Here is a 14065-nt window from a genome sequence, read left to right on the forward strand (position 1 = left end):
TGAGAGTGATCTGTTTTTTCCTAACTGACCAGTTCTGGCAGGGGGAAATGAATTGTGGCTAATTTTATACTCAAGAGAAATTGTTGCTCTTACTAGAATTACTGGATTGAACTGGAGCTTTGCTCAGGTAAACTCCTTGGAGATTGCTACTATAAGAAATGTTTTATTTTGGCAACTTTCGTCGTAGGAAACAAAGAATCTCAAACTGGTTCCAAGATAAGAAAAGTTTAATATGAATATCTACATGAAAGACTTTGTTTTTTAAAGATTTTATTTATTTGACAGAGAGAGACATAGCAAGAGAGGAAACACAAGCAGGGGGAGGGGGAGAGGGAGAAGCAGGCTTCCCGCTGAGCAGGGAGCCCAGTGCGGGGCTCGATCCCAGGACCCCGGGATCATGCCCTGAGCCGAAGGCAGACACTTAACAACTGAGCCACCCAGGCGCCCCTACATGAAAGACTTGACTTAAAAAAAAAATTTAAGAACAGAAACATTACAGAAGGAATCTAAATGCTTGGAACTAGAGGGAGAGTCCAGACATGGGGTAGCTCCACGTTCTTTTAGTAGCAGGAGTCACAAAGTTGGCTATGCACATGAATACAGTTATATTCTATAAGTATTTCTTTCTAATCTGATAATAACTCCCCTATTTTCAGCGTTTCTTAACTTAAATTTTCATGAGTCAGACCTGCTGGTCCGGAGTTGTGCTTCTTAAAATGTAATACGAATATGAGTCACCTGGGAATCTTGGTAAAATGTGTATTGATTCATGAGGTCTTGATTAGAGTCTGAGATTTGGCATTTCTAATAAGTTACCTGGTAATGCCAAAGATGGCTGTCCACAGATCCTGGTTTGTGTGGCAAGGTAGAGTATCTTACCAAGTTAGGGCAGTAGGTATATTAGGCCAGTTTTAATGGCTTAATTGTCCTTAGGTCATGTATCCATCGTTGGTCCAATCACCTGCAGCCAGATTTTAGGGACAGATTCCTTATCGTATCACATATATAGGGGTTACAGGAGGGAAAGTTCACCAAAGACATGAGTGAGATGGGACTGGCATTCTAAATTATGCCTCCTATAAGCAGTTATTTTTCACTGAGTATTGGTTGTAGTTCAGTATCTTTGTCTACTGGTGATCACTGAAGATCAAAAGAAAGTCAGATAATTGGAGTCTCTGTACTCACCGTATTATATCCTGCTCTAATTCTAAAATATGTAGAAATAACCTCATCTTCCTATAACCTACTGAATCGGGGGGAGAATTGTACTTGCCAGTAATTTCACTAAAAATGTGTCCATCTTTTTAAAAGCAACAACTTTGGTAATTGATACGTGTTAGCAAAAACTGTGGTCTCAAAATTCTTTTTCTACAGATTGTGGATAAATCTAGAAGCTAGGATGTTTAATACATATTCTCCATCCTGAAAATGGAATGATCATCCTAAAATATACATTTCTTCTTAGCATATTCATCGATGATTCACTCCAGGATAAAGACCAAGCTCTTTATGGGTCTTCAAAATCTGATCTCAACTTATCCTCCTATATAATCTGCCACCATTTCTGCCACATGTCATAACTATGTTATGCCCAATTATATGCCATTACCTATCTTGGAGAACCTTCTAGACTCTGTGAATTTATACCTGCTCTGTCTTCCTAAAATGTGGCTCCATATATATTTGCAGCTCATATTTCTGCTCATCCATTCGTTATTCTACCCACAAGTAATTATATCATTCTCTGTTTCAAGAGCTATCAGTAGCTATCCTAAAATAGTTTTTAGTACAGTATATTTGTTTATGCATTTGTCTAGTATAAATTATTTTAAATATTGAATCTTCACAGGTGAGCACAGTACTCAGTGGCCTCTAAGGAAATATTTATTAGATGAATGAAGAGAATGAAGGAATCACTTGGTCTATAGAGGCAGAGTTGGAAAGGCAGTGGGTGAAGGAGTCCTGGAGAAAGTTGGGGGTGGGGGAGAATGAAGCAGATAACAAGAGGCAAGCCACAGACCAGCCACATACTATATATAACGAGGGACTGGCCTCACACAGGTATTTCTACCATTTGCTTCTCACTTGACTCTATGCTAGGTCTGTTTGCCTTCAGCAAGTTAGAATGATTTTTAAATCCTGAGTTCACAGCTACTGGAATATTTACTTCTCCTAAATGAAACCATTCTTTTTTCCTCATCACTCAGGATTCTGGTGCTACAACAGCAGCTGAATTGAAGATCAACACCAAAAGGTGACTCATCGAAATGGCAGGGAAAGTAAATCAAATATCAAATAAAGTCAATTCCTTTACTCTCCCTATCTGATTATTGTTCCTTTGAAGATAAAATATTTAATCTATCCTAGAGGTGTGAAATCCAAGGGCTTTTATTGAACAGCTTTATTGCAACAGGTTAGATATGCTCACCTTAACACTTTATAGTGTTTGCCTGGAGAACATTTATGCTCATGAGGTCATTTGGCTGAGCTTTATTGGCTTATATTTATTCCAGAGAAAAGAAATTTATTTTTCTTTGCAGAAGCAACTAAGTGCTTTCCTGTCTTCTCATGCTACCCCTGATTTTAAGTGATTACCATTTAAACTATCTGACACAGAGACTTTTACATCTATATGCTTCTTCCCTTTTGCACCAGGGGGCATGATGTAAATGCATTTATTATGTAACGTGTAGTCTATTATAAAGAATGGTTTATTCTAGTCAGCTCAAAGAAATCCTAACGGACATTAGGAGCTAAAAGCAGGACATAAGGACAGAGAAGAGAGATTCTTTCAACAGAACCATCTCCCCGTCCCCAGAAAAACAGAAAAACAAAAACAAACAAAACAGGGAGAATCAAGAGAGCAGAGGGGTTACCAGGGGAAATACACCCATCTAACCTCTGCAGTTTCTTCTAGGTTGGGGCAGAGTGGCTGGCCTAGCAGCTAGCGCCACCCTACCTCTCATCTTGTCTCCCTCATGGCTCCATGGCTTTAACAATCATGGTTATTTTAGAGGCAATGTTTTTGAAGGCCACAGAAATGCTGGATATCCATGTAAGTGGAACCCATTGAGAAATCACTGTGGCTTTTTGCACGCCTCCATCTTCCCCTGCATGTAGTCCTTGTGGCCCTGGGAGCTGTGAATGCTGAGTAGCACATATTTTTCGTTTAGCTGGTACTGCAGCTGTTTGTGTCCAGGACCTTACAGATGTCCCAACAGACTCCACGGAGGTTGTGATCTTCATACTCCATGTACAGTGAGCACCATTTGGCCTCTAGATATTCTTTTATCATTGCCCCTGTGGCCCACCATGTGAAGTTTGAGCATCTCCACTAGGTCTTTGCTTTCAGGTTCATTCAGATTCCTTCTGGTAAACCTGAAACACAGATGTCTCCATAAACTTGAAATTGAACTTGCAGAGGCAACTATCAGTGGTCCCCTGCTGGCCCTGACTATTGCCCTATGGACAGACTGGGGTCTTCCCACAGGACAAACTCTGGTGGTTATGCACATGTCAGTACTGCTTGGTGTGGAAGGCGTTTCCTGTTTGGGGCTCCAGCACTGTTGCTGATGTGTGGGCAGAGAGGGAAGCCACAGGGACATGTTGACAGGGCTGTGCTGAGGCACTTCACCTTTAGTGTCTGCAGAGCACCACCCAGAGGCCTGGCTGAGCTGTACCAAGGCTGTCATGGGTTTCTAGAGCAGGTGGAGCAAATCCAGCCAACTGCCCCAGAAGCAGAAGCCATGGAGGCCCCAGACCCTAGCATAGGCTCTTCACATTCTGGATGGAGGCCTGGCCAATTCCCTCCAAAAGTGGGGAACTGAAGCTTTGATTTGTGTTGGTGGAAAGGTTATCTCTGAGGAGTGATCTTCTCCCTCTTCAGAACAGGTAGGCAGGGAGGTGGCACGTGTGCTCCTGGCCTTCTCTTTTGATTCCGAGTCCTCCTCAGGTTGTAATTACATTACAATATACATTGTACAATATACATTACAAAATACATTACAATACTCAATTCTGAGTATTCTCAGAATTAGAGATGGGAAGAGCAGGACTGGCCTGATCAATCCCTGGCTTGGCTGGCAGAGAGGCTGTACTGTAGCACGTGGGATGAGAAAGGAATGCCACAGACTGGGCTTTTGGGGAATGATGAAGCCCTCCAGCTCATATATCTTGTGTATAAGGAGCAGATAAGTGATCATCACCTCGTATTTCTGGTCCATCAGTGAATCCTTGATTTCTTCCTCTACATAACCAATTAACGCCATCTAGGGGTCATTATAGTCGGGCAATAGCTCCAGATAGGCTTTAGTTCATCTTTATGACCTACGTTCATCCATAGATCTTTCATAATTTTCTCAAAAGTGCCTGTCTTGGTGGGATTGAGAATACAAAATTTCTTGAGCAGGTTTTCACTCTTTATGGAAAAGTAGAAGGGAATATGGCATATTCCACTCAGTACCTGCTCTCACAGCTTCTTGAGATTCTGTGCATCAGAAGGCAGGGATCAGATGACCACTGTAGATCAGATAACCCTCAGGTTCCACACCTCCAATTCTAGTCCATCATAAGATTTGCCTTGGAATAGTTCTGCAGCAGCAAAAGAGGAACTGCTACAGAGAGTACCCAGCTTGTTGCCAAAGGTGAATTTACTGCTGAAGTCCGTCTACACACTTACTATTCATGTCAACACCCAAAAGCAGGTGTTTCGCCTTTAAGTCTCTATAAACAGTCCACTTCTGGTGGCAGCACTACACAGCAGACACTTTCTAATATAATTTGCTCGAGGACTTTTTTCCTTTCATATGCCATGAATCACTAGGTAATCAAACCTCTCTTCCACTCGTGTACTCCATGATGTAGAGTATTTTCTCAGTCTTGATCACCTCAAATATTTTAACTATGTTGGGATGATTCAAAGTCTTTAGGATTCTGACTTCATGGGTATTTTCTGGAAGCTGATTATCATGGCTCCCTCTTTCCCAGTCAGGATGTGCCAGGCCAACTTCAGCTTGGCCAAGTTACCTTTGGAGATTGTCATGAAGAACTGGTGGTTGCCAACATGGGTCTCCTCCTCAGCAAAGATAGCTGAAAGGCCCTGCAGTTGTTGGACTTACTGTTGGACTTACACTCAAGGTGTCCCAAGGTAGGCTTAAAATTGGGAAAGTTGGTGATAAGTTTGGTCTAAACCATTCAAAAAGAAAATTATTTCCAAGTCTACCTGATAAACTGATCTTTATAATGGAGTCAAAACACAATGCCAGAAATGCCAAAAAAATACTAATGATAAAATGAATATGAAAGAAATAAAGAAAAATAGGAAAAAGAATAAAAAGAAAAGAAAAATGAGAAAAATAATAAGGTAAAGAAAAAAGAAAAAAATTAATAAAAAATAAAACAGACAAAAATCCCACCATGCCAATGAGATGTAACAGCTAAGCTTGGTCAGTATCTCTCAGGTCATCAGAAATCAGCTCCTTGAACTAGAAAGACTTCAAACCTCAATAGCACATTCTGAGGCCCAGCCATGGACTAAATAAGGGTTTAGAGAAAAAACAATGGCCCCTGTTGAGGTCATAGCAAGAAGTGAACCTACAAGTCTGAGGATGATCAACAGTGGCTTTGTCACTTTTTTTTTACAGCTTTAGTGAGATATAATTCACACACCATACAGTTCCTGTATTTAAGTGTATAATTCAGTGATTTTAGTATATTTACAACCATCATCACATCAGTTTTAAAACATATTTATCACCTCAAAAATAAACCTCATGCCCTTTGAGGTATCACATCCCTCTCAAATCCCATGTCACACACACACCCCCAGGCCTAAGCTACCACAAATCTACCTTCTATTTCTGTACATTTAACCTGATCTGGACATATATGAGTGAAATCATATCATATGTGGTCATTTGTGTCTGGCTTTTCTCATTTAGCATAATATTTTCAAGGTTCACTCATATTGTAGCATGTATTAGTACTTTATTGCTTTATGACTAAATAGTATTTTTTTTTTTTTTAGAAAAAACCACAGATCTTTATTATTTCCATTACAAAGGGCAGGTCTTTGCAGGAGGAGGGAGGGAATTCTGACAGCGATGAGCAGTCCTACAGGACAGCAATGACTGAGTCCGCATTCAGGAACATCTTGGAGATATAGCTGTCTTTGTTGACTGGCTTGGACTCCTTGCCTTGGAATTCTTGGGGACCTCGGTCCACATATCCTTCACATTCTCCAACACCATGTTGCAGTGCCTGCCGAAGGCTTTCACATGGCCGAGAGCTTCTGGCTGTTGTGGCAGTTAATGAGCACTTGGGTGTGGTTTTTGCCTCTCACTACGTGAGAACAGAAAGTGGACATGTGTTAAACTTTTTCTCCTCCCACATCTGCAGCTCCTCTGGGTCACCTCACTCTTGGGCTTGTTGAGGAGCCTCATGTGCTAATGGCTGCACCCCCCCAGTCTGTGCCATCTCCTCCACGTTTCTCCTGCCCCCGATGGACATTTGCTTTGCTTCCACCTTTTGGCTATTATGAACAATGCTACTATAATCATTCAAGCACAAGTTTCTGTAGGGCCATATGTTCAGATTTCTCTTGGATATATACCTAAGAGTGGAATTACTGGGTCCTATGGTAACTCTATATTTAAGCTTTTAAGGAACTGCCAGACTGTTATCTAAAACAGCTGAACCATTTTACATTCCCTCCAGAAGTATGTGAAGGTCCCAAATTTTCCACATCCTTGTCAACACTTGTTATTATCTGACTTTTTGATCCTAGCTATCCTAGTTAGTATAAAATAACATCCCATTGTGGTGTGATTTGCTCTTCTTATGACTAATGATGTCAAACATGTTTTCATGTGTGTGTTGGCCATTTGCATCTCTTCCTTAAAGAAAGGTCTATTCAGATATTTTGCCCACTTTTTAATAGTTACTTGTCTTTTGGTTATTGAATTGTAAGAGTTCTTTATATATTTTGAATACAAGTTCCCTAACAGATACATGATTTATCCATAGTTTCTCTCATTCTACGTTTTTACTTTTTTGATGATGTCTTATGAAAAGCAAGAGTTTAATATTGGTGAAGTCCATTTAACCTTTTATTTCTCCTTTGTTTTCTTCTAATTTGGTTCATGTCTAAGAACACTTTCCTAAACCCAAAGTAAGTAATGCTTATCCCCTATGATATAACAGTTGAGTCGTTTTAGCTCTTACATTTAGATCTTTGATACATTTTGAGTTAAGTTTTGTCTCTGATGTGAGGCAAGAGTCTAACTTTATTTTTTTACATGTGGCTATGCTATTGTCTGGACACCCTTGGTATAGACAACTATTTGCTTCTCCATTGAATGGTCTTGGCATCCTTGTCAAAAATCAATTGATCATGGATGTATGACTTTATTTCTGGACTTTCAGTTGAACTCCACCAATCTATATGTTTATCCTTAGCAGACTGTTTGATTATTGTTGTTTTGTAGTAAGTTTTGAAATCAGGAAGTGTGAGTCCCCTACTTTCTACTTCTTTTTCAAGATTCTTTTGATTATACGGGGTCTCTTAAAATTCCATATGAATTTTAAAAATAGCTTTTTAATTTATAAAATCAGCTGACATTCTGATAGAGATTATATTGAATCTGTAGATCAGTTGAGGAATATGACATCTTAATATTAAATCTTCCAATCCATGAACATGGGATCTTTTCCCATTTATGTAGATCTTAATTTCTTTCAACAGTATTTTATAGATTTAGAGTATAAGTTTTGCACTATTTTGTTTTTCTAATCACAAGTATTTTATTCTTTTAGATGCTAGTATAATTGTTTTCTTAATTCCATTTTCAGATTGTTCATTGCAAGTGTACAGAAATACAATAGATTTTTGCACATTGTTCTTCTTGTTTTATTCTTGATCTTGGGTGGAGGGGGCATGTAGTCTTTCAATATGAAGTAGGATACTATATTTTTCTAGATGCCGTCCTTTATCAGATTGAGAAAGGTTCCTTCTATTTCTTGTTTGTTGAGTATCATTTTATTGTGATAATGTACTGGATTATATAAAGTACTTTTCTGGCATCTGTTGAGATAACCATGCTTGTTGGTTTGATTCTCCTGACATGATAAATTGTAGTAATTGATTTTTGGATGTTAAACCAACCTTTCATTCCTGGGATAAACTCCCATTTGGTCATAGACTCTAATTCTTTTTATTTGTTACTAGAATGGTTTGCTGGTATTTTACTGAAGATTTTGTATCTATACTCATAAGAAATAAGGGTCTGTAATTTTCTTTTTTTTGTGATGACTTTCTCTGGTTTTAGTACCAGGGCAATAATGGCCTTATAAAATGAATTGGGAAGTATTTACTTCTTTTCTATATTTTTGGAAGCATTTGTGAAAATTGGCATTCATCTTTCTTTAAATGTTTGGGATAATAGAATTCTGTGGTGAAACTATCTGGGTCTAGGCTTTTCTTTGTGGGTAGTTTTTTTTTTAAATTTTTTTAAATTTTATGATGTTATGTTAATCACCATACATTACATCATTAGTTTTTGATGTAGTGTTCCATGATTCATTGTTTGCATATAACATCCAGTGCTCCATTCAATACGTGCCCTCTTTAATACCCATCACCAGGCTAACCCATTCCCCCATGCCCCTCCCGTCTAGAACCCTCAGTTTGTTTCTCTGAGTCCATAGTCTCTCATGGCTCATCTCCCCCTCTGATTTCAGCCCCCTTATTTTTCCCTTCCTACCATTTTTTTTTAACATATAATGTATTATTTGTTTCATAGGTACAGGTCTGTGATTCAACAGTCTTACACAATTCACAGCGCTCACCATAGCACATACCCTCCCCAATGTCTATCACCCAGCCACCCCATCCCTCCCAACCCCCACCACTCCAGCAACCCTCAGTTTGTTTCCCAAGATTAAGGATTCCTCATATCAGTGAGATCATATGATACACGTCTTTCTCTGATTGACTTATTTCACTTAGCATAATGCCCTCTAGTTCCATCCACATTGTTGCAAATGGCAAGATTTCATTTTTGATGGTTGCATAATATTCCACTCTGTGTGTGTGTGTGTGTGTGTGTGTGTGTGTGTGTGTACACATCTTCTTTATCCATTCATCTGTTGATGGACATCTTGGCTCTTTCCATAGTTTGGCTACTGTGGACATTGCTGTTACAAACATTGGGGTGCACATACCCCTTCGGATCCTTACATTTGTATCTTTGGGGTAAATACCCAGCAGTGCAATTGCTGGGTTGTAGGGTAGCTCTATTTTCAACTTTTTGAAGAACCTCCATACTGTTTTCCAGAGTGGCTGCACAAGTTTGTGGGTAGTTTTTGATTACTAATTTCCTCAGTTGTTACAGATTTATTTTAATGTGATAAATTTAAATTTAAAAGGTGTACTGTCTTAATTCAGTGATGGTGATTTGTGTCCTTCTAGGAATTTGTCCATTTCACCTAACGGATCTAATTTATTGGCATACAACTGTTCATAGTTTCCATTTATAATACTTTTTATTTTTGTACGTTTAGTAGTAGTGTCCTCTCTTTCATTTTTTATTCCAATTATTAGAATGTTTGTTCTTTTTTGCTTAGTTTAAATAAAGGTTTGTCAATTTAGTTGCTCTTCTCAAAGAACCAGTTTTTGGTTTCTTTGATATTCTTTGTTGTTTTTGTATTCTTCATTTTTATTATTTCCACTCTAATTTTATTATTCTCTTCCTTCTGCTTACTTTAGATTTAGTTTGTTCTTTTCTCAGAGTTGTTGATTTGATACCTTCTTTCCTAATATAGGCATTTATAGCTATACATTTCCCTATAAGCAGTGATTTAGCTGTATCTCATACATTTTAGCATGCTCTCTATTCATTTTCTCTAATCTCAAAGTATTTTTGATTTGTCTTTTGATTTCACCCTTGGCTCATTGATTATATAGAAGTATGTAGTTTAATATGTATGTTTGTGCACTTCCCAAATATTTTCCTGCTATTAATTTCTAATTTCCTTGTATAGAGAAGATATTTCATATTTTGTCATTTCAAATTTATTGAAGTTTATGGTCTAACAATATAGTCTATACTGGAGAATGTCTCATGTGTACTTAAGAAAAAAATATATTTTGGTGTAGGGTAGAGTTTTCTCTAGGTGTCTATGAGGACTATTTAGCTTATAATGCTGCCCTAGTCTTCTATGTCCTTGTTGATCATCTATGTAGTTGTTCTATCAATTACTGATAGGGTGTACTGAAGCCTCAATTACTGTTGAATTATCTATTTGTCCTTTCATTCCTGTCAGTTTTGTTCATGTATTTTGATAATATGTTATTAGGTGAATATATGGTTATCATCATCATATCTTCCTAATGGATTGACCCTTTTATCATTATAAAATGTTCTTTTTTTATGTCAAGTAACATGTTTTGTTTTAAAGCCTATTTTACCTGGTATATGTACAATCATTACATCTTTGTTACAGATGCTGTTTGCACAATATATTTTTCTCATCCTTTTACCATCAATCTGTATGTTTGAATGCAAAGTGTGTCTGCTGTAGAAGAAGATGAACTGACTTATTTAGATGGATTAAGGACTGTGAAGATGCTCTTAGTCCCCCAACTATGAAGATAGGTTCCTTGAGAAAGTGGCACCACTGTAAATTTTAGATAGATATCAAGATAGACATATTAAGTGAAGGATGTAAGGCACATATAAAGTTTTTTGAGGCAATGGAAATATACAGTGCAAAAGCAATGAATTATGAGTGGATTGAATAAAGATTGATATGGCTGGAGTATAGAGAGCAAAGTGGGTGGAGTAGAATGAGATGGCCAGATCTCAGAATGCCAGATAAGCAAATTTGTCTTAAGGGCATTAAAGTTCCCATGATCAGGTTTTTAAGAAGTACATTCCATGATCACATACATATTTGTTTGTTCTTTATTGAAGTATAGGTGACACACAACATTATATTAGTTTGAGGTGTACCACATAGTGATTTAAAAAGTTTATATGTTATGCTATGCTCACCATGACTGTAGCTACCATCTGTCACCATAAAATGCTATTATAATACAATTGATTATATCGTCTACACTGTACTTTTTATCCCCGTGACTTATTTATTCCATAACTGGAAGCCTGTTACCTCCAACTCCCCTTCACCATTTTGCCCATCCCTCTACTTCTTCCCCTCTGGCAATCACGGTCTCTTCTTTGCATTTGTGGGTCTGCTTCTGCTTTTTATTTATTTATGTATTTGTTTTGCTTTTTAGATTCCACATATAAGTGAAATCATATGGTATTTGTCCTTCTTGGGCTGACATATTTCACTTGGCATAATATCCTCTAGATCCATCCATATTGTCCCAAATGGCAAGATCTCATCTTTTATATGGCTGAGTAATAGTCCACTGTGTGTGTGTGCATGTGTGTGTTGATGTACACTAAATTTTCTTTACCCATTCATCTATCAATGGACACCTGGGTCGTTTCAATGTCTTGGCTATTAATCACATGTTTTAAAGAGAATGTACTAGCAGGCTCCATTCAAACCCAGGGGAACAGCCACACTTTTGTGGCCCCACCAAGCCTTGTCCATGACTCTGCATCATTACATCCTATTAACTTGTTTCCATTTTGTTTCTTCAACTAGCTTGTGGGCTCCTTGGAGGAAAGGCCATTTTATATGTATTTCTACATTTCCAATTCGAATTCAAGACCAGGACCATAAAGAGTTTTAAAACATGTTTGGCAATGAAATAAATGAATAAAAAATGAAAATAAATTTCAGAAAATAAAGTGTATTAATTTTCTTCGACTATGAGGGACTGAACAAGAGCTACTTATAGACAAAATTAAGTCTGCATGTATGAATGTTCTTGGACAACTTAGAACGTGAACAACAAAATAATGCATTAATTTTAAATTGATGAAAAGAAGGAGAAAGGAAGCCTTGTAGGTCATCCTTTCTGATGCCATTAATTCATTCTGAACTGAATACATAAATAATTTACTTGCTGTTATTCTTGGGGGCAGAGCTCAGAGCTGAGGAAGAAACATACAGGATAATTACTATAATGAAGAAATACAAAACACAGATAATTGCTATACTTCGTTATCTTATAAGGATTATTTAATGTCATAGGGAAGACAGACATATGAACACCAAAATGTGGGGCTCCATCTCACGACCCTGAGACCACGACCGGAGCCAAAACCAAGAGTTGGATGCCTAACTGACTGTACCACCCAGGCACCCCCAAATAATAACTGTTATTAGAAAATAAAAAAAATCACAACTATATCTCCCATATCCTTGTATTACAGAATACATTGCGCTGTATATAATGTTTTGTTTTCCCCAATTAGGTCATCAGCTCTTTGAGAGTAAATATCTGAGATTTTTCTTGAACTGCCTCCTTCATGCCAAACTTCCAGACTCTAAAATTTGACTTGGGTGTTCAGCTATGGCTAAGAAATATATGGATTCTTTTTTCCTCAAGCTGACCTGTGGTTCAACCATGGCTTCAAGAACTAAGACCTGTCAACATAAACCAGAAAGCAACACAGACAATATACAGTAATAGTCACCTTACAGGCAATACAATGGCACGAAATTCATATCTTTCAATAGTTACCCTGATGTAAAGGGGCTGAATGCCCCCATCAAAAGACACAGGCTATCAGATTGGATTAAAAAACAAGACCCATCAATATGCTGTCTGCAAGAGACTCATTTTAGACCCAAGACACCCCCAGATTGAAAGTGAGGGGGTGGAAAATCATTTACCATGCTAATGGACACTAAAAGAAAGGTGGGGTGGCAATCCTTAGATCAGACAAATTAGATTTTAAACCAAAGACTGTAATAAGAGATGAGAAAGGACACTATATCCTACTTAAAGGGTCTTTCCAACAAGAAGATCTAACAATTATAAATATCTATGCCCCGAACATGGGAGCAGCCAATTATATAAGGCAATTAATAACAAAAGCAAAGAAACACATTGACAACAATACAATAAGAGTGGGAGACTTTAACGCCCCCCTGACTGAAATGGACAGATCATCAAAGCAAAAGATCAACAAGGAAATAAAGACTTTAAATGATACCCTGGACCAAATGGACTTCACAGACATATTCAGAACATTCCATCCCAAAGCAATGGAATACACATTCTTCTCTAGTGCCCATGGAACATTCGCCAGAATTGATCACATCCTCGGTCACAAATCAGGGCTCAACAGGTAGCAAAAGATTGGGATCATTCCCTGCATATTTTCAGACCACAATGCTTTGAAACTAGGACTCAAACACAAGAGGGAAGTCGGAAAGAACTCAAATACATGGAGGCTAAAGAGCATCCTACTAAAGAATGAATGGGTCAGCAAGGAAATTAAAGAAGAATTTAAAAAAATTCATGGAAACCAATGAAAATGAAAACACAACTGTCCAAATCTTTGGGATACAGCAAAGGTTGTCGTGAGAGGAAAGTATATAGCAATACAAGCCTTTCTCAAGAAACAAGAAAGGTCTCAAATACACAATCTAACCCTACACCTAAAGGAGCTGGAGAGAGAACAGCAAATAAAGCCTAAACCCAGCAGGAGAAGAGAAATAATAAAGATCAGAACAGAAATCAATGAAATAGAAACCAAAAGAATAGTAGAACAGATCAACGAAACTAGGAGCTGGTTCTTTGAAAGAATTAACAAGATTGATAAACCCCTGGCCAGACTGATCAAAAAGAAAAGAGAAATGACCCAAATCAACAAAATCATGAAGGAAAGAGGAGAGATCACAACCAACACCAAAGAAATACAAACAATTATAAGAATATATTATGAGCAACTCTATGCCAGCAAATTAGATAACCTGGAAGAAATGGGTGCATTCCTAGAGATGTATCAACTACCAAAACTGAACCAGGAAGAAATAGAAAACCTGAACAGACCTATAACCACTAAGGAAATTGAAGCAGTCATCAAAAATCTCCCAACAAACAAAAGCCCAGGGCCAGATGGCTTCCCAGGGGAATTCT

General features: G+C 37.9%; 2 pseudogenes; both read right to left on the reverse strand.

Moving 5' to 3' along the window:
* Positions 1-3242: 3242 nt before the first annotated feature.
* LOC141371978 (serine/threonine-protein kinase MARK2 pseudogene) lies at positions 3243-5724 on the reverse strand (annotated as a pseudogene).
* Positions 5725-6111: 387 nt separating this feature from the next.
* LOC141371979 (small nuclear ribonucleoprotein Sm D2 pseudogene) lies at positions 6112-6440 on the reverse strand (annotated as a pseudogene).
* Between the last annotated feature and the right edge of the window lie 7625 nt (positions 6441-14065).

The sequence above is a fragment of the Callorhinus ursinus genome, unplaced genomic scaffold (genome assembly GCF_003265705.2).
Source record: "Callorhinus ursinus isolate GAN/ISIS: 27379988/994484 unplaced genomic scaffold, GSC_fseal_2.0 scaffold159, whole genome shotgun sequence".
Taxonomy (NCBI): Eukaryota; Metazoa; Chordata; class Mammalia; order Carnivora; family Otariidae; genus Callorhinus; species Callorhinus ursinus.